Source organism: Sceloporus occidentalis, unplaced genomic scaffold (assembly GCF_023333645.1).
Source record: "Sceloporus occidentalis isolate IW3139 unplaced genomic scaffold, rSceOcc1.0.p SCAF_1, whole genome shotgun sequence".
NCBI lineage: Eukaryota > Metazoa > Chordata > Lepidosauria > Squamata > Phrynosomatidae > Sceloporus > Sceloporus occidentalis.
The window spans coordinates 201,838,201-201,853,184 of NW_028316981.1; the positions used below are offsets into that span (position 1 = coordinate 201,838,201).

The following is a 14,984-nucleotide window of genomic DNA, read 5'->3' on the forward strand; positions in this document are numbered from 1 at the left end:
AATCAAAAATAGCTGTTTCCCTTGCTAACCCGCTTGTACATTCCAGCACAAAACAATGGAGCTGAGAACATTTAGGACTTCCTTCAAAGGTTTTTCTATTCTCTCCACCGATGATCAACCAAGGACAATCAGAACCTCCCAGATCACCTAATAAAAACTTCTACTGCAGCATGATGTGTGTTTTCATCTTCCTCTTTTATCATATGTATCCACCATGTGTCTCAAAAGGAATGTTTGGTTTGTTAGCCAAAGAGGGAAGCCAGTAAGAACAGGACAGTTGCTTTCTACCAAGAGATATCAGCAGATGATGATATACGATAAGATTAAACTGCGAAAGCCAGGCCAAAATGGCCCCAAGTCATGCCAAGGAAGACTACGTGGAGCTGTATGTGGGGCATGAGTGGGATATAAATAAATATCCTTGAGCCTAGTTTATTTTCAAAGATGTTGTATATATTATTATTCTTTCAGCTATCATTACAAGACAATATACTAATGTCTTCAGAGAGCGAAAGTGCTAAACATTCATCCATGCCCCTTCATAGTTAATCAACTGTTGTTGCAGTCACTTTAGTGAATGAAACTTGGGAGAGAAACAATTGAGGAGGACTATGAGACTACTAATCAAAGTAACATCTTGCCCTAAATGTACTGACTGACCGTCAAAAAAAATAAATGTACACATTGTAGAATTCTATCCCACAGAACTGGCACCCCATTTAGCATACTGCTAATTCCATGGTCAGGAGGATCCATGTTAAAGTATCACACCATCAGGCAGGAGGTATTTTTGAAGGAAGCAACTTCTATAAAGATGCAGTAACATTTAAAGAACCCCTAAATCAAACTCACAAGTCAACCAGGCAACAACTCAAAGCCAGCTGCTCTAGTCAACACTTTTAAGGATTACTGCCACGTACACAACTGATTGTTACTCTTACTATAATACCTTGCCTCAAGAAGCAGGAAGGTTTTTTTATGCCCAATAGATTGACTATCATAACTCTAAACAGAACTGCAACTCTGATTTTCTTCTCTAGAAACAAAAAGATGGGCAGGGCAAAAAGATAAAAACTATTCTTCTCTCATCTGTTGTTGTGTTTCATTCTACAGAGTTCAATCCAGCTGATCTTAATTACTATTGAATCCAATTAAAAAGAACAGAACACAGGTTAGTTACAACTAATAGTGCAGTTCCACGAGTTTTCACTCAGGCTGCATCCATACAGCAGAATTAATGTAGCTTGATACCATTTAAATTGCCATGGCTCAGTGCTACGGACTCCAGGGATTTGTAGTTTTGTGAGACCGTATGCCTTCTTTGTCAGAGAGCTCTGGTGCCACAACTACAAATCCCAGGATTTCATAAAATGGAGTCATGACAATAAAGGCAATGTCAAACTGTATTAATTTTTCAGTGTAAATCTCTGAGTTCATTGTCTCACAAGTTAAGGGGTAAACCTGATGTTAGCCCTAAACAGAATAAACCCACTGAAACCAATAGCATTTACATTGGTAGAACCCAACAAGTTTCATTCATTTTAGATAGGCAACTCTAGCTATGGCTAACATAGGATTTTGCCCTATAAGTGTATGAGATCACAGCCTAATTTGTTCCTTATAATCAGTAGGACTTAATCACCAACAACTTTCATTGCATAGATACAATGCGATTACCATCCAGTAAAAATGATTTTATATGAAGGCAAAAAAAAAAATATGTATTTTCATCACAGCCTAATCTTCCATGATAGCTAAACTGAAATACCAGTCACTCAACTTATCAGATATTAATAGTGGGTCACCTATGACAAAACCACAGAAGAATGTCCTAGGACAGCAAGCACCCGTTGTGATAGTGGAAGTTTCCTTTTTTTGTCTGCATCATGGGATATTTGAAAATGAATAATAGGGAGGGGGGGGACTCTTGCTACCAATGGTTGCAAAAACCAATCACCTGTACATACGAACACACACACACACCTATTTTGCACCAAGTACATCTTACCTTGTATCTCTCCCTCCCATCCAGTCTTGTGAAGAACCATCTACAAGATACCATGCTGTATAAACCTTCTGGAGCCTTTCAGGGAAAGGGGAATCTTATAATAAGCACAATTCAGTTCTTTGCCATTGCTTTAGTAAATTAATGTTGGACATTGACCATACTTGGACATATTTTGCTAGTCAACAGATCTAACAGGTTGTTGGCTATTTTGGTTTAGCTTATATCTTAAACTGCTTTGAGTGCCATTTGGTGAGAAAGGTAGAGTAGAAATCACATAAATATGTAAATAATAAAACAGCACAAATTCAGTCCACCTATGATTTCAATCAAAACAAGTGCCACATGTAGTCAAGAAAAAACTAAGTATCTTTACCAACCTTCTCCAAGTACTTTAAAATGTCTAAAGTATTGGGATTTTGTGGGGAGAGAGTATTTCTCATATTGCCATCAATTATAGTTCATTCATTTATTATTTTCTTTTGTTGGCAGGGTAGGTAGGAGAAGCTTACTTTGGGAATAGCATTGAGAGATGAAGTTCTCCTCAGCTAAAAAGATAGCTGAAGTTACAAAAATTATCTTCTGTTTGCCTTTCCCCTCCTCTTTCTTCTCTCAGCACTGGCATACAAACCATGCTATTTTAACTTCTTTCCTGTTCTCCCAGTTCTTCTGGAACATTTTATTTTCAACAGTCAACTCATCTGGAATACTGCCATGGTGAAGTTCATCCATTATAATGTTAACTGTGTCTCTCCCAAAAGAAGCTATCACCTATACATTCAAGAACTTCTCATCGCTTTATAAATAAAGGTTAATAATAATAATAATAATAATCCTTATGTTAAAGGTTTCTTTTCAGACAGAAAAATCTAAGGGTCTTAATGCTTTAACATTTCATGCAGTATTTAGCTCAACCTTTCAAGTTTACATTTTTTTTAAAAAAAATATGCTTTTTAAAAGTGTTTTTTACATTCCATTTTTAGGGTCTAGCCATATTAGTCTACTGCCATAAAAACAATGAGGAGCCGTTCTTACAACCTGAGCTTTCATGGATTATAACCAACTTCATCAGATGTATAGAGCATGTATAGAATTTCAGGTGTACATGATTGAAGTTGTAATCATAGATAATATGATGTGTGTTTAATTTTCCTCTGAATTCATACAATCATAGAGTTGGAAGAGACCGCAAGGGCCATCCAGTCCAACCTCCTGCCATGCAGGAAATCCAAATCAAAGCATCCCCAACAGATGGCCATCCAGCCTCTGCTTAAAGACCTCCAAGGAAGGAGACTCCACTACACTCCGAGGGAGTGTGTTCCACTGTCAAACAGCCCTTACTGTCAGGAAGCTCTTCCTAATGTTGAGGTGGAATCTCTTTTCCTTAAGCTTGCATCCATTGTTCCGGGTCCTGTTCTCTGGAGCAGCAGAAAACAAGCTTGCTCCCTTCTCAATATGACATCCTTTCAAATATTTAAACAGGGCTATCATATCACCTCTTAACCTTCTCTTCTCCAGGCTAAACATCCCCAGCTCCCTGAGTCATTCCTTATAGGGCAAGGTTTCCAGACCTTTCACCATTTTAGTCACCCTCCTCTGGACACGCTCCAGTTTCTTAATGTCCTTTTTGAATTGTGGCGCCCAGAACTGGACACAATATTCCAGGTGGGGCCTGACCAGAGCAGAATACAGTGGCACTATTACTTCTCTTGATCTAGACACTATACTTTTATTGATGAAGCCTAAAATTGCATTGGCCTTTTTAGCTGCTGCATCACACTGTTGACTCATGTTCAACTTGTGGTCTACTTGGACTCCTAGATCCCTTTCACATGTACTTTCATTCAGCAATATGTCTCCCATTCTATATCTGTGCATTTCATTTTTCTGCCCTAAGTGCAGTACCTTACATTTCTCTGTGTTGAATTTCATTTTGTTAGCTTTGGCCCAGCTTTCTAGTCTATTCAGATCATTTTGAATCTTGATCCTGTCCTCTGGAGTATTAGCTATTCCTCCTAATTTGGTGTCATCTGCAAATTGTCTACAATCACAGTCTCCAAACTCAAACCATATATATATCCAATATTCTGAATGCCATTTCACACATCTGATGAAGTCGGTCACAGTTCATAAAAACTGTGCTAAACTCATACTATAGTAAAATTGTTAGTATTTAAGAGTCTAATTTTCAAAAGGATCACATACCAGTTATGATCTTGCTACCACAAAATATAAAGTCACAGAGGAGAGGTGTTCATATACAAGTTGAAATGATTCAACACCAGCAAAAATATTTTAAGAGCTTCTTCTGTAAATCAGACCTTAGCATCAGGTAGACTATCAGACTGTTTCCAATATCCAGACAGATGCTTCTGTTAGGTATCACAGCCATTCATAGCTCTGTGTTCCACCAATATGTCTAAACTTTAAGTCATCTGTGTTAGTGCCTCTTGTAACTTCTTATAGCAATGAATTTCATCACGGGTGCCATTGTGATGAAATTCAAGACGTGCTCCTTTTCCAATGGTTTAGATGGACCAGTGGTCTCCAAACTTTGGTTCTCCAGATGCTTTGGACTTAGGCTCCCAGAATTCCTGGCTGTTGGCCAAGCTGGCTAGGACATCTGAGAGTTGAAGTCGAAAACACCTGGAGGACTGAAGTTCGGTAACCACTGAAAAATCTCTCCTGTGCCAAATTAAGTCTGATAACAGATGCGAAGTTTTTCTATTTTGTCAACTGGCACCATCCACAACACATTGCATGAAGTTTGCCTTTCTTCAAATTATCCAGTCCTACACTGTTAGCTATCAAGTACTGTCATGGCAATTAACAACTTACTATTAATAATTAACAACAATGAAAGAGAGGGTTTATTTTTTTCTGTCATATATTTTCCAGATGTTGCAAGAGAGTCTGAGTATATCTTGCGGGGGAGGGAAATTAACCACCATATTAGATGCACCTACCACAACTGACCAATTTAAGCAGAAGCCTCTACCCAGTGTTAATCTGTAGCCTGTCAATATATGGTTGGGGACACTGTTCTCAGGAGGCCTTAGAAACATGTGTTCCACTAAGAATTATATACACGCACACATATGAACTCAAGAGGTGTTTTAAAGAGGATGTTCTGAGATCTGGCTGAGAAGATAGTGAGATTAGACTGATCGCTACACCGACAGACAGATGGATAAATAGAGTGCAAGAGTGTTGAAATGCAGTGTTGGAATGAAATACATTAACAATGTTTCCAGTATCAGACCATTTGATATTCTTTGGAAATAATTTCTTCCGTAACTTGTTTTAAAGGGCTACATCCAATGCTATCCAACTTCCACTCACACAATGGGATTTTGCCTTCCTCTCCACCACTGCAGCATCCATATGGTACTCAAGCCATTGTATGTAGGGATGTGAGAGCTGAACAATGAAGAAAGCTGACAGAAACTCAACACATTTGAGATGTGGTGCCAAAGAAGAGTGTTAAAGATACCACCAACAGCCAAAAAAGACAAACAAATGATTCCCAGAACAGCTCAAGCCTGAACTCTCCCTGGAAGCCAGGATGATTAAATTGAGTTTATCATACTTGGGCCACATCATGAGAGGACTCACTAGAAAAGGTAATATTTGGCCCGAACAGTCAGGCCAAAATAAAGCTGCTTTGGGCCACTTTGGAGGGATGCTGTTTAAATGACACATGGATCTTAAGAGGCCAGAAGCTGCGCCAAAACTGTACTCTAGTCCTTAGCAATGGAGCGTGGCTTTGGTGTGGCTTCTGGCCTCTTAGGATGCATGCATCATTTAAACAGCATACCTCTAAAGTGACCTGAAGCAGCTTTATTTTGGCCTGTCTGTTTGGGCCCATTGCTAGGAAAGGTGGAGGGCAGCTGAAACAGAGTAAGCCTGTTACAGACAGGCCAAAATAAAGCTGCTTCAAGTCACTTTGGAGGTATGGTATTTCAATGATGCATGAGTCCTAAGACTCCAAAAGCCACACCAAAGCTGCATTCCAGTTCTTAGGACTGGAGCGTGGCTTTGGTGCGGCTTTTGGACTCTTAGGACACATGCATCATTGAAATACCATACCTCCAAAGTGACTCGAAGCAGCTTTATTTTGGCCTGTCTGTAACAGGCCTAAGACTACATACCGGATGGGCAGACTCAATCAAAGAGGCCATGGTCCTGAGCCTGCAGGATCTGACCAGAGAAGTTAAGGACAGGGAGGCTTGGAGGTGCCTCATTCACAGGGTCTGCATTAGTAGAAGCCGATTTGTAGGCAGTTAACAACAACAACAACAACTGTTCCAGAGAGAACCCCACATTCCACAGCAAATCGAGGTGGGGGGGAGCCGAGGAGGAGGAGGAATTTGTTCCACCATCAGAGTTTAAGTGGGCCCTTGGTATCCAGACCCCCTGTAGATAAGAAAATCTGTGGATACTCAAGTTCTGTTAAAAACAGTGGTACAGTATTTATGCCATTTGCATAAACTGGCAAAATCAAGGCTTGCTTTTTGGAATTTATGCTTTTTTAAAATATTTTCGAACCATAACAGAGGCTGGATGGTCATTTGTTGGGGGCGTTTTGATTACGAGTTCCTGCATGGCAGGAGGTTGGGCTGAATGACCCTTGTGGTCTCTTCCAATTCTATAGTTTTATGATCCGTGGATAAAAAAAATCCATGGATATGGAGGGCTGTCTGTATTATGAATCCCAGTATGTTTTCTTCTGAGAGAATTCAGAATACTGTCCACAGGAATTCAGAATTATCTAGTGTAATTCATGATAAACCTCTTATCTGAATTGTGACATGCTCCTATTTACACAAAAGGTGGCTCTCCAGTCTGAAAGGAAAATACTGCAGCTGTCCAAATAAAATAGGATTTTTTTTGTTTTTTGCTGTGATCCTGTAATACTTACTAAGAAAGGGAAAGTAGATCCAAGGATTATTGCTTCAAATTTTGATACGATCAGTAAGGAAGATTTTTCTAATTTGCTAGTGCAAAACAAGAAGAAGTAGTAAAGACTCCACTATCTATCTGTATGTCTTCAAATTGTTCTCTGCAACACTTCAACACTCTGCAACACTGGTGAACTCATAAGTTACAATGTGGCTATGTATAGAGAGACCTTCCCACCCACTTCCTTCAAACCTGAACAATCAGAGTTAACCAGCATTGTGCTTCTGTTATTTTATAGATATTCATCAATTTCCATAGATGTCATATTGTGTGCATTTTCCTCCTCGCAATTCTACCAATGAAACACCTAGGATCTTCTGCTTTATTTTAGGAATTAGATGAAGCAGAGAAAGCTGTTTCACATTAGAAGACTTAAAATATACTGCAGTCCTCAAATGCTGCTTTAAAATAACCCATAAACACATTACAGACATTTATTTCAGTTTGCCTTTATTCTTCCCTACCACCACCAAGCTACAAATATATGTTTTGTAAACTATGTGTTTCTTGCATGCTTTTTATAAAACTGAGATCTGGATTCTTCTAAGAGTTCAGTACTTCCTTTCTAGCACTAAAATTAAATTATCATTTCTTTAGTGCCAAAGGAACTACTTGGGCCAGAAGTCCAAAACTCTTCATGCAATGTGTGTCCCTCTTTCTATTATTACCTGACACCATAAGAGTCTATGTCACCAACTGATTTGTTGCTGATGATGACTGCCTTCACGTTATTTGCAACTTATGGCAAACCTATCATAGAGTTTTCTTGACAAGTTTCTTCAGAGGAGGTTTGTTACTGCCATCTTCTGAGGCTGAGAGAGTGTGATTTGCCCAAGGTCACTCAGTTGGTGTCCGTGGCTAAGCCAGGATTTGAACCCTGGTCTCCCAGTGTCCTAGTCCAATGTCCAAACCATTGCCATCATGCTGAATTAATATCAAAACTTTTTTTCCTATTGGAATGTCAAGGTAGACAAAAATTCATTTTAAAACTCATATATATACATATGCAATATCCATAATGCTCATCAAGTACTAAGGTCAAATGCCACCCAATTTTTTAGAAGTTAGTTATTTGGCAATGATCCTAATTAAATATATGATGAGAAATTAAGGATGATCATTTATAGTAGAGGGGTAGAACTGTGCAGAGATGTCATCTTGGCTCAGAAATGTTAATTCTTATGAGGTCTAATTAATATTCACACATTTTAATTTTTCCCCATTCAATATCTCTCAAAGATCTAAACAAACAATGATTATACCTGTTTGATACCTCTTTAAATTAGATCTTTGGGGTGGGGGGATATTGTTTTTGCCATGTTAGAAATCATTTATATTTTTGGATTATGCTTTTAGAGTTTTATTTTGCCCACTTTTATTGAGAGCTAACTGTCCACTGCTTTAGTAAAAAAAACCAGATTAAAGAAAAGATACACAAGCAGAATCAAAGGTACTGAGAAACTCTAGAACGGTGGGACATATACTGCAAGAGAATACATAAACTATTAAATGGCCTAGCTTAAAGGAAAAGATTCTCTACATCCCTTGGTCTCAAACTCATACAATAATTAATTTAAAATGTGTGGCTTAAACTGAATGGTTTATGCTGTTCCTGCTGCCACTATTTGATATATCAAGCTGTATGCTTGAAAATCCTAATTTCTTCTCCTTGTTTCAGCCACCAAGTTATATGCACAACAAATCCTCATCTTGTGGACCTTTTATGTCTAAGATAATTATCATACATTGAATAATAGAACATCTCTCTTCAGAGAGAAAAAACACTTTTCAGAAAGAAGCACGAATATCAAAAATTTATCAATTTGAGTAAAAAACAAACAAACGGATGGGCCAATATATTATTGATATACAAGTAATTTTCTTAAAGGCCCTTAAGGCAACTTCACACAAACATCTTTATCCCTTGATGGCTACAAGTGAAGACAGACAGACCACAGGACACTATCTGGAAGAAGTTGTTCACATTTTAAGACTAGTCAAGAAGAACTGTGAAATACTGAAAAAGTGATATATGTGGATGTGTAAAATGAATGCTCTGTCTTTGCAAAAGAACAGCCTTGGTCACACAAAGCAACGAGACAGAGATCCCTAGGAACCCTAGTGTATCCATGATAAGCCTCACTAGTATGCTGCCTGACTGCTCCAGCCTGCAGCAGAACAAACCATTCTGTCATCTCAATGTGGACACAGGTGGCTTTCTCCAATGTGGACACAGGTGCCCTAATAAAACAGAGAAATAAACGTAAACCAAATTGTGGATTCTTCCTCTGGCTTGTTGAGAAAAAAAAATGGGAGAGTGAGTATGCCTATGATGATAATGGTAATTGATTGAGTATCTTATCTAGAATTCCAAAATACTCCAAAATCCAGAACTGTCCACATAGGTGGCTGAGGTAGAGACACCTTTACTTTCAGTGTTCACAAACTTAACTTCATGCACAAAATTATTAAAAATATCATGTATAAAATGGCCTTCAGGCTATGTGTATAAGTGTGAAGTCAAAGGCTTTCATAGCCAGCATCCACAGTTTTTGAGGAGGGGTTGGGGACTATGTGGCCATATTCTGGAAGAGTTTATTTCTGACATTTCACCAGCATCTGTGGCTGGCATCTTCAGAGGAAATCTTCTCTGAAGATGACAGCCACAGATTCTGGTGAAATATCAGGAATAAACTCTTCTAGAACATGGCCACATAGCCCGAATATACCAAAAAAACTATGTGTATACGGTTTATACGAACCATGTTTAGAATTTGGCCTCATTATGTATGGGCAAATATTTCAAAAGCCAGAAAAAACTGAAATCCAAAACACTTCTGGTTCCACGCATTTCAAATAGCGGAAGTTCAACCTATATTATTATTATTATTTATTGCACTTATACCCTGCCTTTTATCCAAAATGGGATCCAAGGTGGTTTCTTTTGCTGCAGTTAGGAGCAAGAAGATACATGCACCCATATGTTCCTTATATCCTATAAGCCAGACATTTAACATGTCATGTTATGCAACCTCAGTGAAGGAGCACCCATTATAATGTTCCCTTGCTGTAGGCCTGGTTCCTACTAAAAGATGTCTTAATCTAGTTTAATTAGGAAGGAGAATTTTTGGCCTTGCTTTTTCTTCTTCATCTTTTTTTTTTAAATAACATAATTGATTATGAATGATAAATGTGTTTCATTTATATCTAAGTCATGAGAAGACCTTTCACACCCAGTTGTCCTATACATTCACAGGGTGAGCCTTTAAATTATGTCTGAGCTACCATTACATTAAAATCAAAGGGAAACCTTCCATATTCTTTGATCCATTAAAACATGTAAGGTCTTATAAATAGAAACTATGTATGAACAGATTCCTCAAATAAGAAAAAAACAGTATAAAAAAGGTAAAAAAAAAAGAAATGTATAGACACCATTAAGCAATGAGAAAGGCCAAAGACCAGCCTATCACAATGACATTAAAGGATAATACAAATAATATCTTGTTCTGCACAACTGAGTTTTGTTCCACTGGTCACAATCTATACAGGTATCTCAGAAGTTTGAGAAAGAAAAATGCAACCTCAACCAGAAGCTATCTCTTAAAATCAAGTGTTCTTCATTAGTCTTTATAACAGAAAGAGTAATGTATTGTCAGCAATATTGCTAAAGTCACGAAGTTCTATCATTTAGTTTTATTTTCTCAGTTGTATGTAATTTCAAGGTGGTCATCTCATAACTAGTAGCTATCTGTGACATGTAGATAAATGTAGCTGGAGGAAGGGAGATACAGTCAGAAAAAATCTACAACACCTGCTTTGCCTTTCAAATTTTATTGCTAACCATGGAAAACCAAACTCATTTCAGTATCTCTTGGCTATTTCACTTTCATTATTCCAGCTTAACTATTTACCACTTTTCTAATGGGATGGGTGGATTAATTAACTTCTTAAGGAAACTTATATGATCATGGTTAGATAAGAATGGGGCAATTTGTTGTTAATTTCAACCCTAAATCATTCTAAATTAAAACCTAGAAATAAAACCACGGGTACATCATACTTCCCCAAGTTGTCAATTGATGATAGCTGGTGAAGTCTGATCTGATTTTGCCCCTTTGCCCTTCTGACTTTTGTTCCAACAACTGTACTGTTTTGATCTTACTATTATCTCAGTATTTATATTTTTATTATATTTTATACTGGTGAATGACCGAACAAACTATTGATTGATTGATTGCCCAAATTGTCATGATGTATTTGAAATATATTTGTTCCCCATAATTACATTTAGAAATAGAGTTCACCATCTAGAAAAATGAAAGTAATTTGATGCCCTATTGATTTCAATGGGAGAGAGGGAAATGCAGTCATGGGGCTACAATCCTACATCCAACAAGCTGGGGAAAACCTCAATGAACTTAGTAGGATCCCCTTCTCAGTTAGACATGTATAGGATTACATTGTACAGTTGTTACACTGCAAGTCTTCCACTGAAATACTAGGGTTTAAACATGCTCAGGCTTGGCTATATGATAATGAGAATCCTTCTGAAAATCAGCATCCCTAGCCACCAACACTGAAATGTTTGGAGCCATTCCTTTAAAAACTTCACAGAAATTCCTTCATAAATTACATGACATTTGAGATGGAATTTCAGAGGAGCTCAGGGTGGTTTGAATCAGTTTTTATTTAAAATTGAAACTCCAAACTATACAATGTTAATTTATTTCCCCCCCAAAATTATAATGCATCCAGAAGATACCATATTGTTCATCAGTTGGAAAGGCCACTGCAAGGCCATCCAACAAAAATATTTTTTCTTTGCATGATTGACATTGATTCCATGTCATTCTGCAGAAGAACATAGTCGCTCTTTATCAGATGAAGCTTGACTATTCCTTTTCTTTCAATAATCAAAGTGTGTCTTTTGGTCAAGCGAATCAGCCACTCGAATGGGATGGAAGTTCAACCAAGAGAACAAAAACCAAACAAAAACCTTGAAAAGGCTGAAGTTAGAAAATGAAACTATAAAAGGACAAGGAGAGAAACATGCCTTTTTAGAACATAGGTCTCTTTCGTCTCTGGAGAATCTATGAAAAGAATCTATGAAACTTCCTCAAATCATCCATTTCCTGAAGTCAGAGAGAGAAGAGACATCAAAAAAAAACAAACCCAAAAAACCCCATTGCTCACTGAAGGGAAAAAAATTGTCAAGCTAGGCTTTGCCAACAAAGCTTCAGGGGGAAAAATGGAGAAACATCCATAATTGCATGAGCACTTCCCATCTCAGCTTTGTCTAGTGGAAAAGCCTGTCCTTGCTCTCCCTCTCCTCCATTTTCTGGTGGAGCTAGAGAACATGACATGGCTTACCTGACTCAGATCACAGCCCTCTGTCCAACTATTCACTTCCTCTTAGGCATGCAAGTAGCTTCAGGAGAGAAACAGGCAAAGCACACACAAAGCAGCAGGCTGAAAGCCACCCCACCATATCTCACCACCTTTCTCCCTCAAAAAAAGCACACTCTATGAGAAGGTCCTTCCAAGAACCAAGTGGAAAAGAAAGAGAAGAGAGGAGGGGGATAAAATAAAATCAAACTTTCCCTGGCTTTGCAAAAGGGCTGAGGATCAGATCATAACAGAGGATCTCTGAGGGTCTTCAGCAAGATCTCCTTCTTCTTCTTTCCCCCTCCTTCTCCCCCAGAGCCTAAGTAAAGACTACAAAGAAAGAAAGAAAGAAAGAAAGAAAGAAAGGGTGACTCCAAGAGAAGGAGAGAAAGCCTCAGAGATCCTCTCTCTGTGTGTGTGTGCATGTGAAAGAGAAGTAGCTTTGTGTTTTGGAGTCTGGACTGGAACCAAAGCAGACAGCTTGCAAATGGAGGACAAGGAGATAAAGAAAGAGAGGGGGAGAAAGAGGGCTATGGAGGAAGGGAGGGTGAGGGGAGAAGCTCAGCTGCTTCTCATTCCCTGGAAATCCATAGACACCAGGGAACTGAGAACAAGAAGTGAAGCCCTCTGGTTACCTCCTCCTCCCCCCTCTTTTCTTTTTTTCCTCCTTTCTTTCTCTGCCTCTCCAAAGGAAAGGAAGGAGCAGCAGGACCTGTGTGTAATGGCTTCTCTCCAGCTCCACCATTCCCTTCCCAAGCCAAGCCAGGGGAGAAGACCCTCACCACCACCACCACCACCATCTCCTCAACTTTAGCCAAAAGCGGGAGGGGGGCACCTCCAATATTGAGGTGGGACTGTGGGCTGAGAGGCAGAAAGAGAGAGGTCCTCTGTTGGAGACCCAGATTTGGAAGAAGAGGGGCAAGAGAGAGAAAGAGAAAGCAAAAGAAAGAAAAGAAAGAAAGAAAGGAGGGAAAGAAGGAGGTCACCAACCAGAGCCATCTCATATTTTTGGTTTCCCGGTCTCATATTTTTGGCTGAATCTCATCTTTTTGGTTCCTCAATCTCCTATTTTGGGCTCAATCTCACATTTTTGGCTTCCCACCTCTCCTGCCTGGGTCTCCAGTCACTTCCCCACAACTGCCCCCCCCACACACACACACTCCTCACACTTATCTCCCTCACACACACACCCCCACACACCTTAATGCAACAACAACACACACAATTAATTAACAGCCTCCCTCCTCCTCCTCCCACCAAGCTCCAGCTCCACCACCTCCTCCTCCTCCTTCTCCTCCTCCTCCCCCATGGCCAGAGACAAGAGACTTCTCCAAACAAAACCACCATTCCCACCACCACCACCTTTTCCTTTTCCTCCTTCTTCTCTTTCTTCTCCTCCTTCTCCTTCCGGCTTGCCTGAATGAATGGAGTCTGGGAGACCTTCTCCTCCAGGGTGGTGGTGGTGGTGGGACAGCCTCAGGAGAAGACCTTTCTCTCTGTGTGTCTCCTTTAGTGGCTCTTTCCAATGCCTTAGCTCCCCAGATGGATATCAAGGGGGAGAGATAATAAGACTTAGATATCAATATATAAATATAGATACATATACCTCCTCCCCCCCTTGCCAGAACTTACAGAAAGGTCCTGGTGCTGGTCTCGTCCCTCTCCTCCTCCTTCTCCTCCTCCTCCTCTTCCTCCTCCTTGCAATTGTTGTGGAAGTTGTTTTTGCTAGTCTCATGTGCTCCTTGCCAGGTCTCAGCAATGGAGGATCGCCATCTTTTTCCCTGCTTTTTTTTCTTCCTCCTCCTCTCCCCTGCTTCTTCTTCTTCTTCTCTTCCTCCCCCCTCTCTTTCCCTCTCCCTCTCTCTCTCTCTCTCTCTCCTTCACTGGCTTGCTGCAGCTGCAGATGACCTGAGATATCCGTCTCTCTCTCTCTCTCTCTGAATAATGAGCAACCAGAGAGAGAGAGAGAGAAGAGAGAGACAAATCTCCTTGCCTACCACACAAAACGCCAGAGCACCAGGGGGTGCAAGAAGGCTTTCTAACAACAACAACAACGTGGAGGGTGTGAGGAAGGGGGGAAGGAGAAAGAGAGAAAAGGGGGGGAAAGACCTGGAGGAGGGGGAAGAGGAGAGAGAGAGAAGAATGAAGGGAAAGAAAGAAAGACAGGAAGAAAGAAAGAGGGGGAGAACCAAAGAGATGGAGATGATGGTGGTGATGGAGGAGGAGGAGATGGTGATGGTGAAGGAGGAGATGGTGATGGAGAGGAAGGCAAGGGAAGAAGAAGAACTTGGGAGTCCTCCTAGGATGGGGGCCCTGAGGTGCCCCCAGGCTTCCTTGAGGTGACCCCCAGAGGTCCAAGGTGGTGGCCTCCAAGGCTTCCTCCTTAGCCTTGGAGATGGTGGTGGTGGGGCTGAAGGGAGCCCCCTTTGCCCAGCCTTGGGCCATCCTCCTCCCAGCCTTGGCTAGTCCCAGCCATGGCAAGTTAGCTCTCCAGAAGTGATGCCACCTTTGCCCAGAGAGATAGAGAGAGATGTGCCTTGGATGGGTTGGTGGTCCCTTCAGAAGCTAGTCCCTGAGGGACAGTCCCAACCTGGAGCAGAAGCTGAATCCTTTTCATTTATTTATTTTC

At 40.1% G+C, this 14,984-nt stretch overlaps 1 protein-coding gene across 10 annotated transcripts in view; it reads right to left on the reverse strand.

The window, feature by feature from the left end:
• Positions 1-14,448, reverse strand: part of ZNF462 (zinc finger protein 462) — a 159,693-nt gene extending 145,245 nt beyond the window's left edge. For 9 of the 10 annotated variants that reach the window (XM_089488621.1, XM_089488627.1, XM_089488624.1 and 6 more), the window contains exon 1: positions 13,988-14,448. The gene's annotated coding sequence lies outside the window, so the exon portion shown is untranslated. Of the gene's footprint in view, positions 1-12,340; positions 12,403-13,987 lie in introns of those variants that run through there. The other variant, XM_089488622.1, reaches the window with a different exon arrangement.
• Between the last annotated feature and the right edge of the window lie 536 nt (positions 14,449-14,984).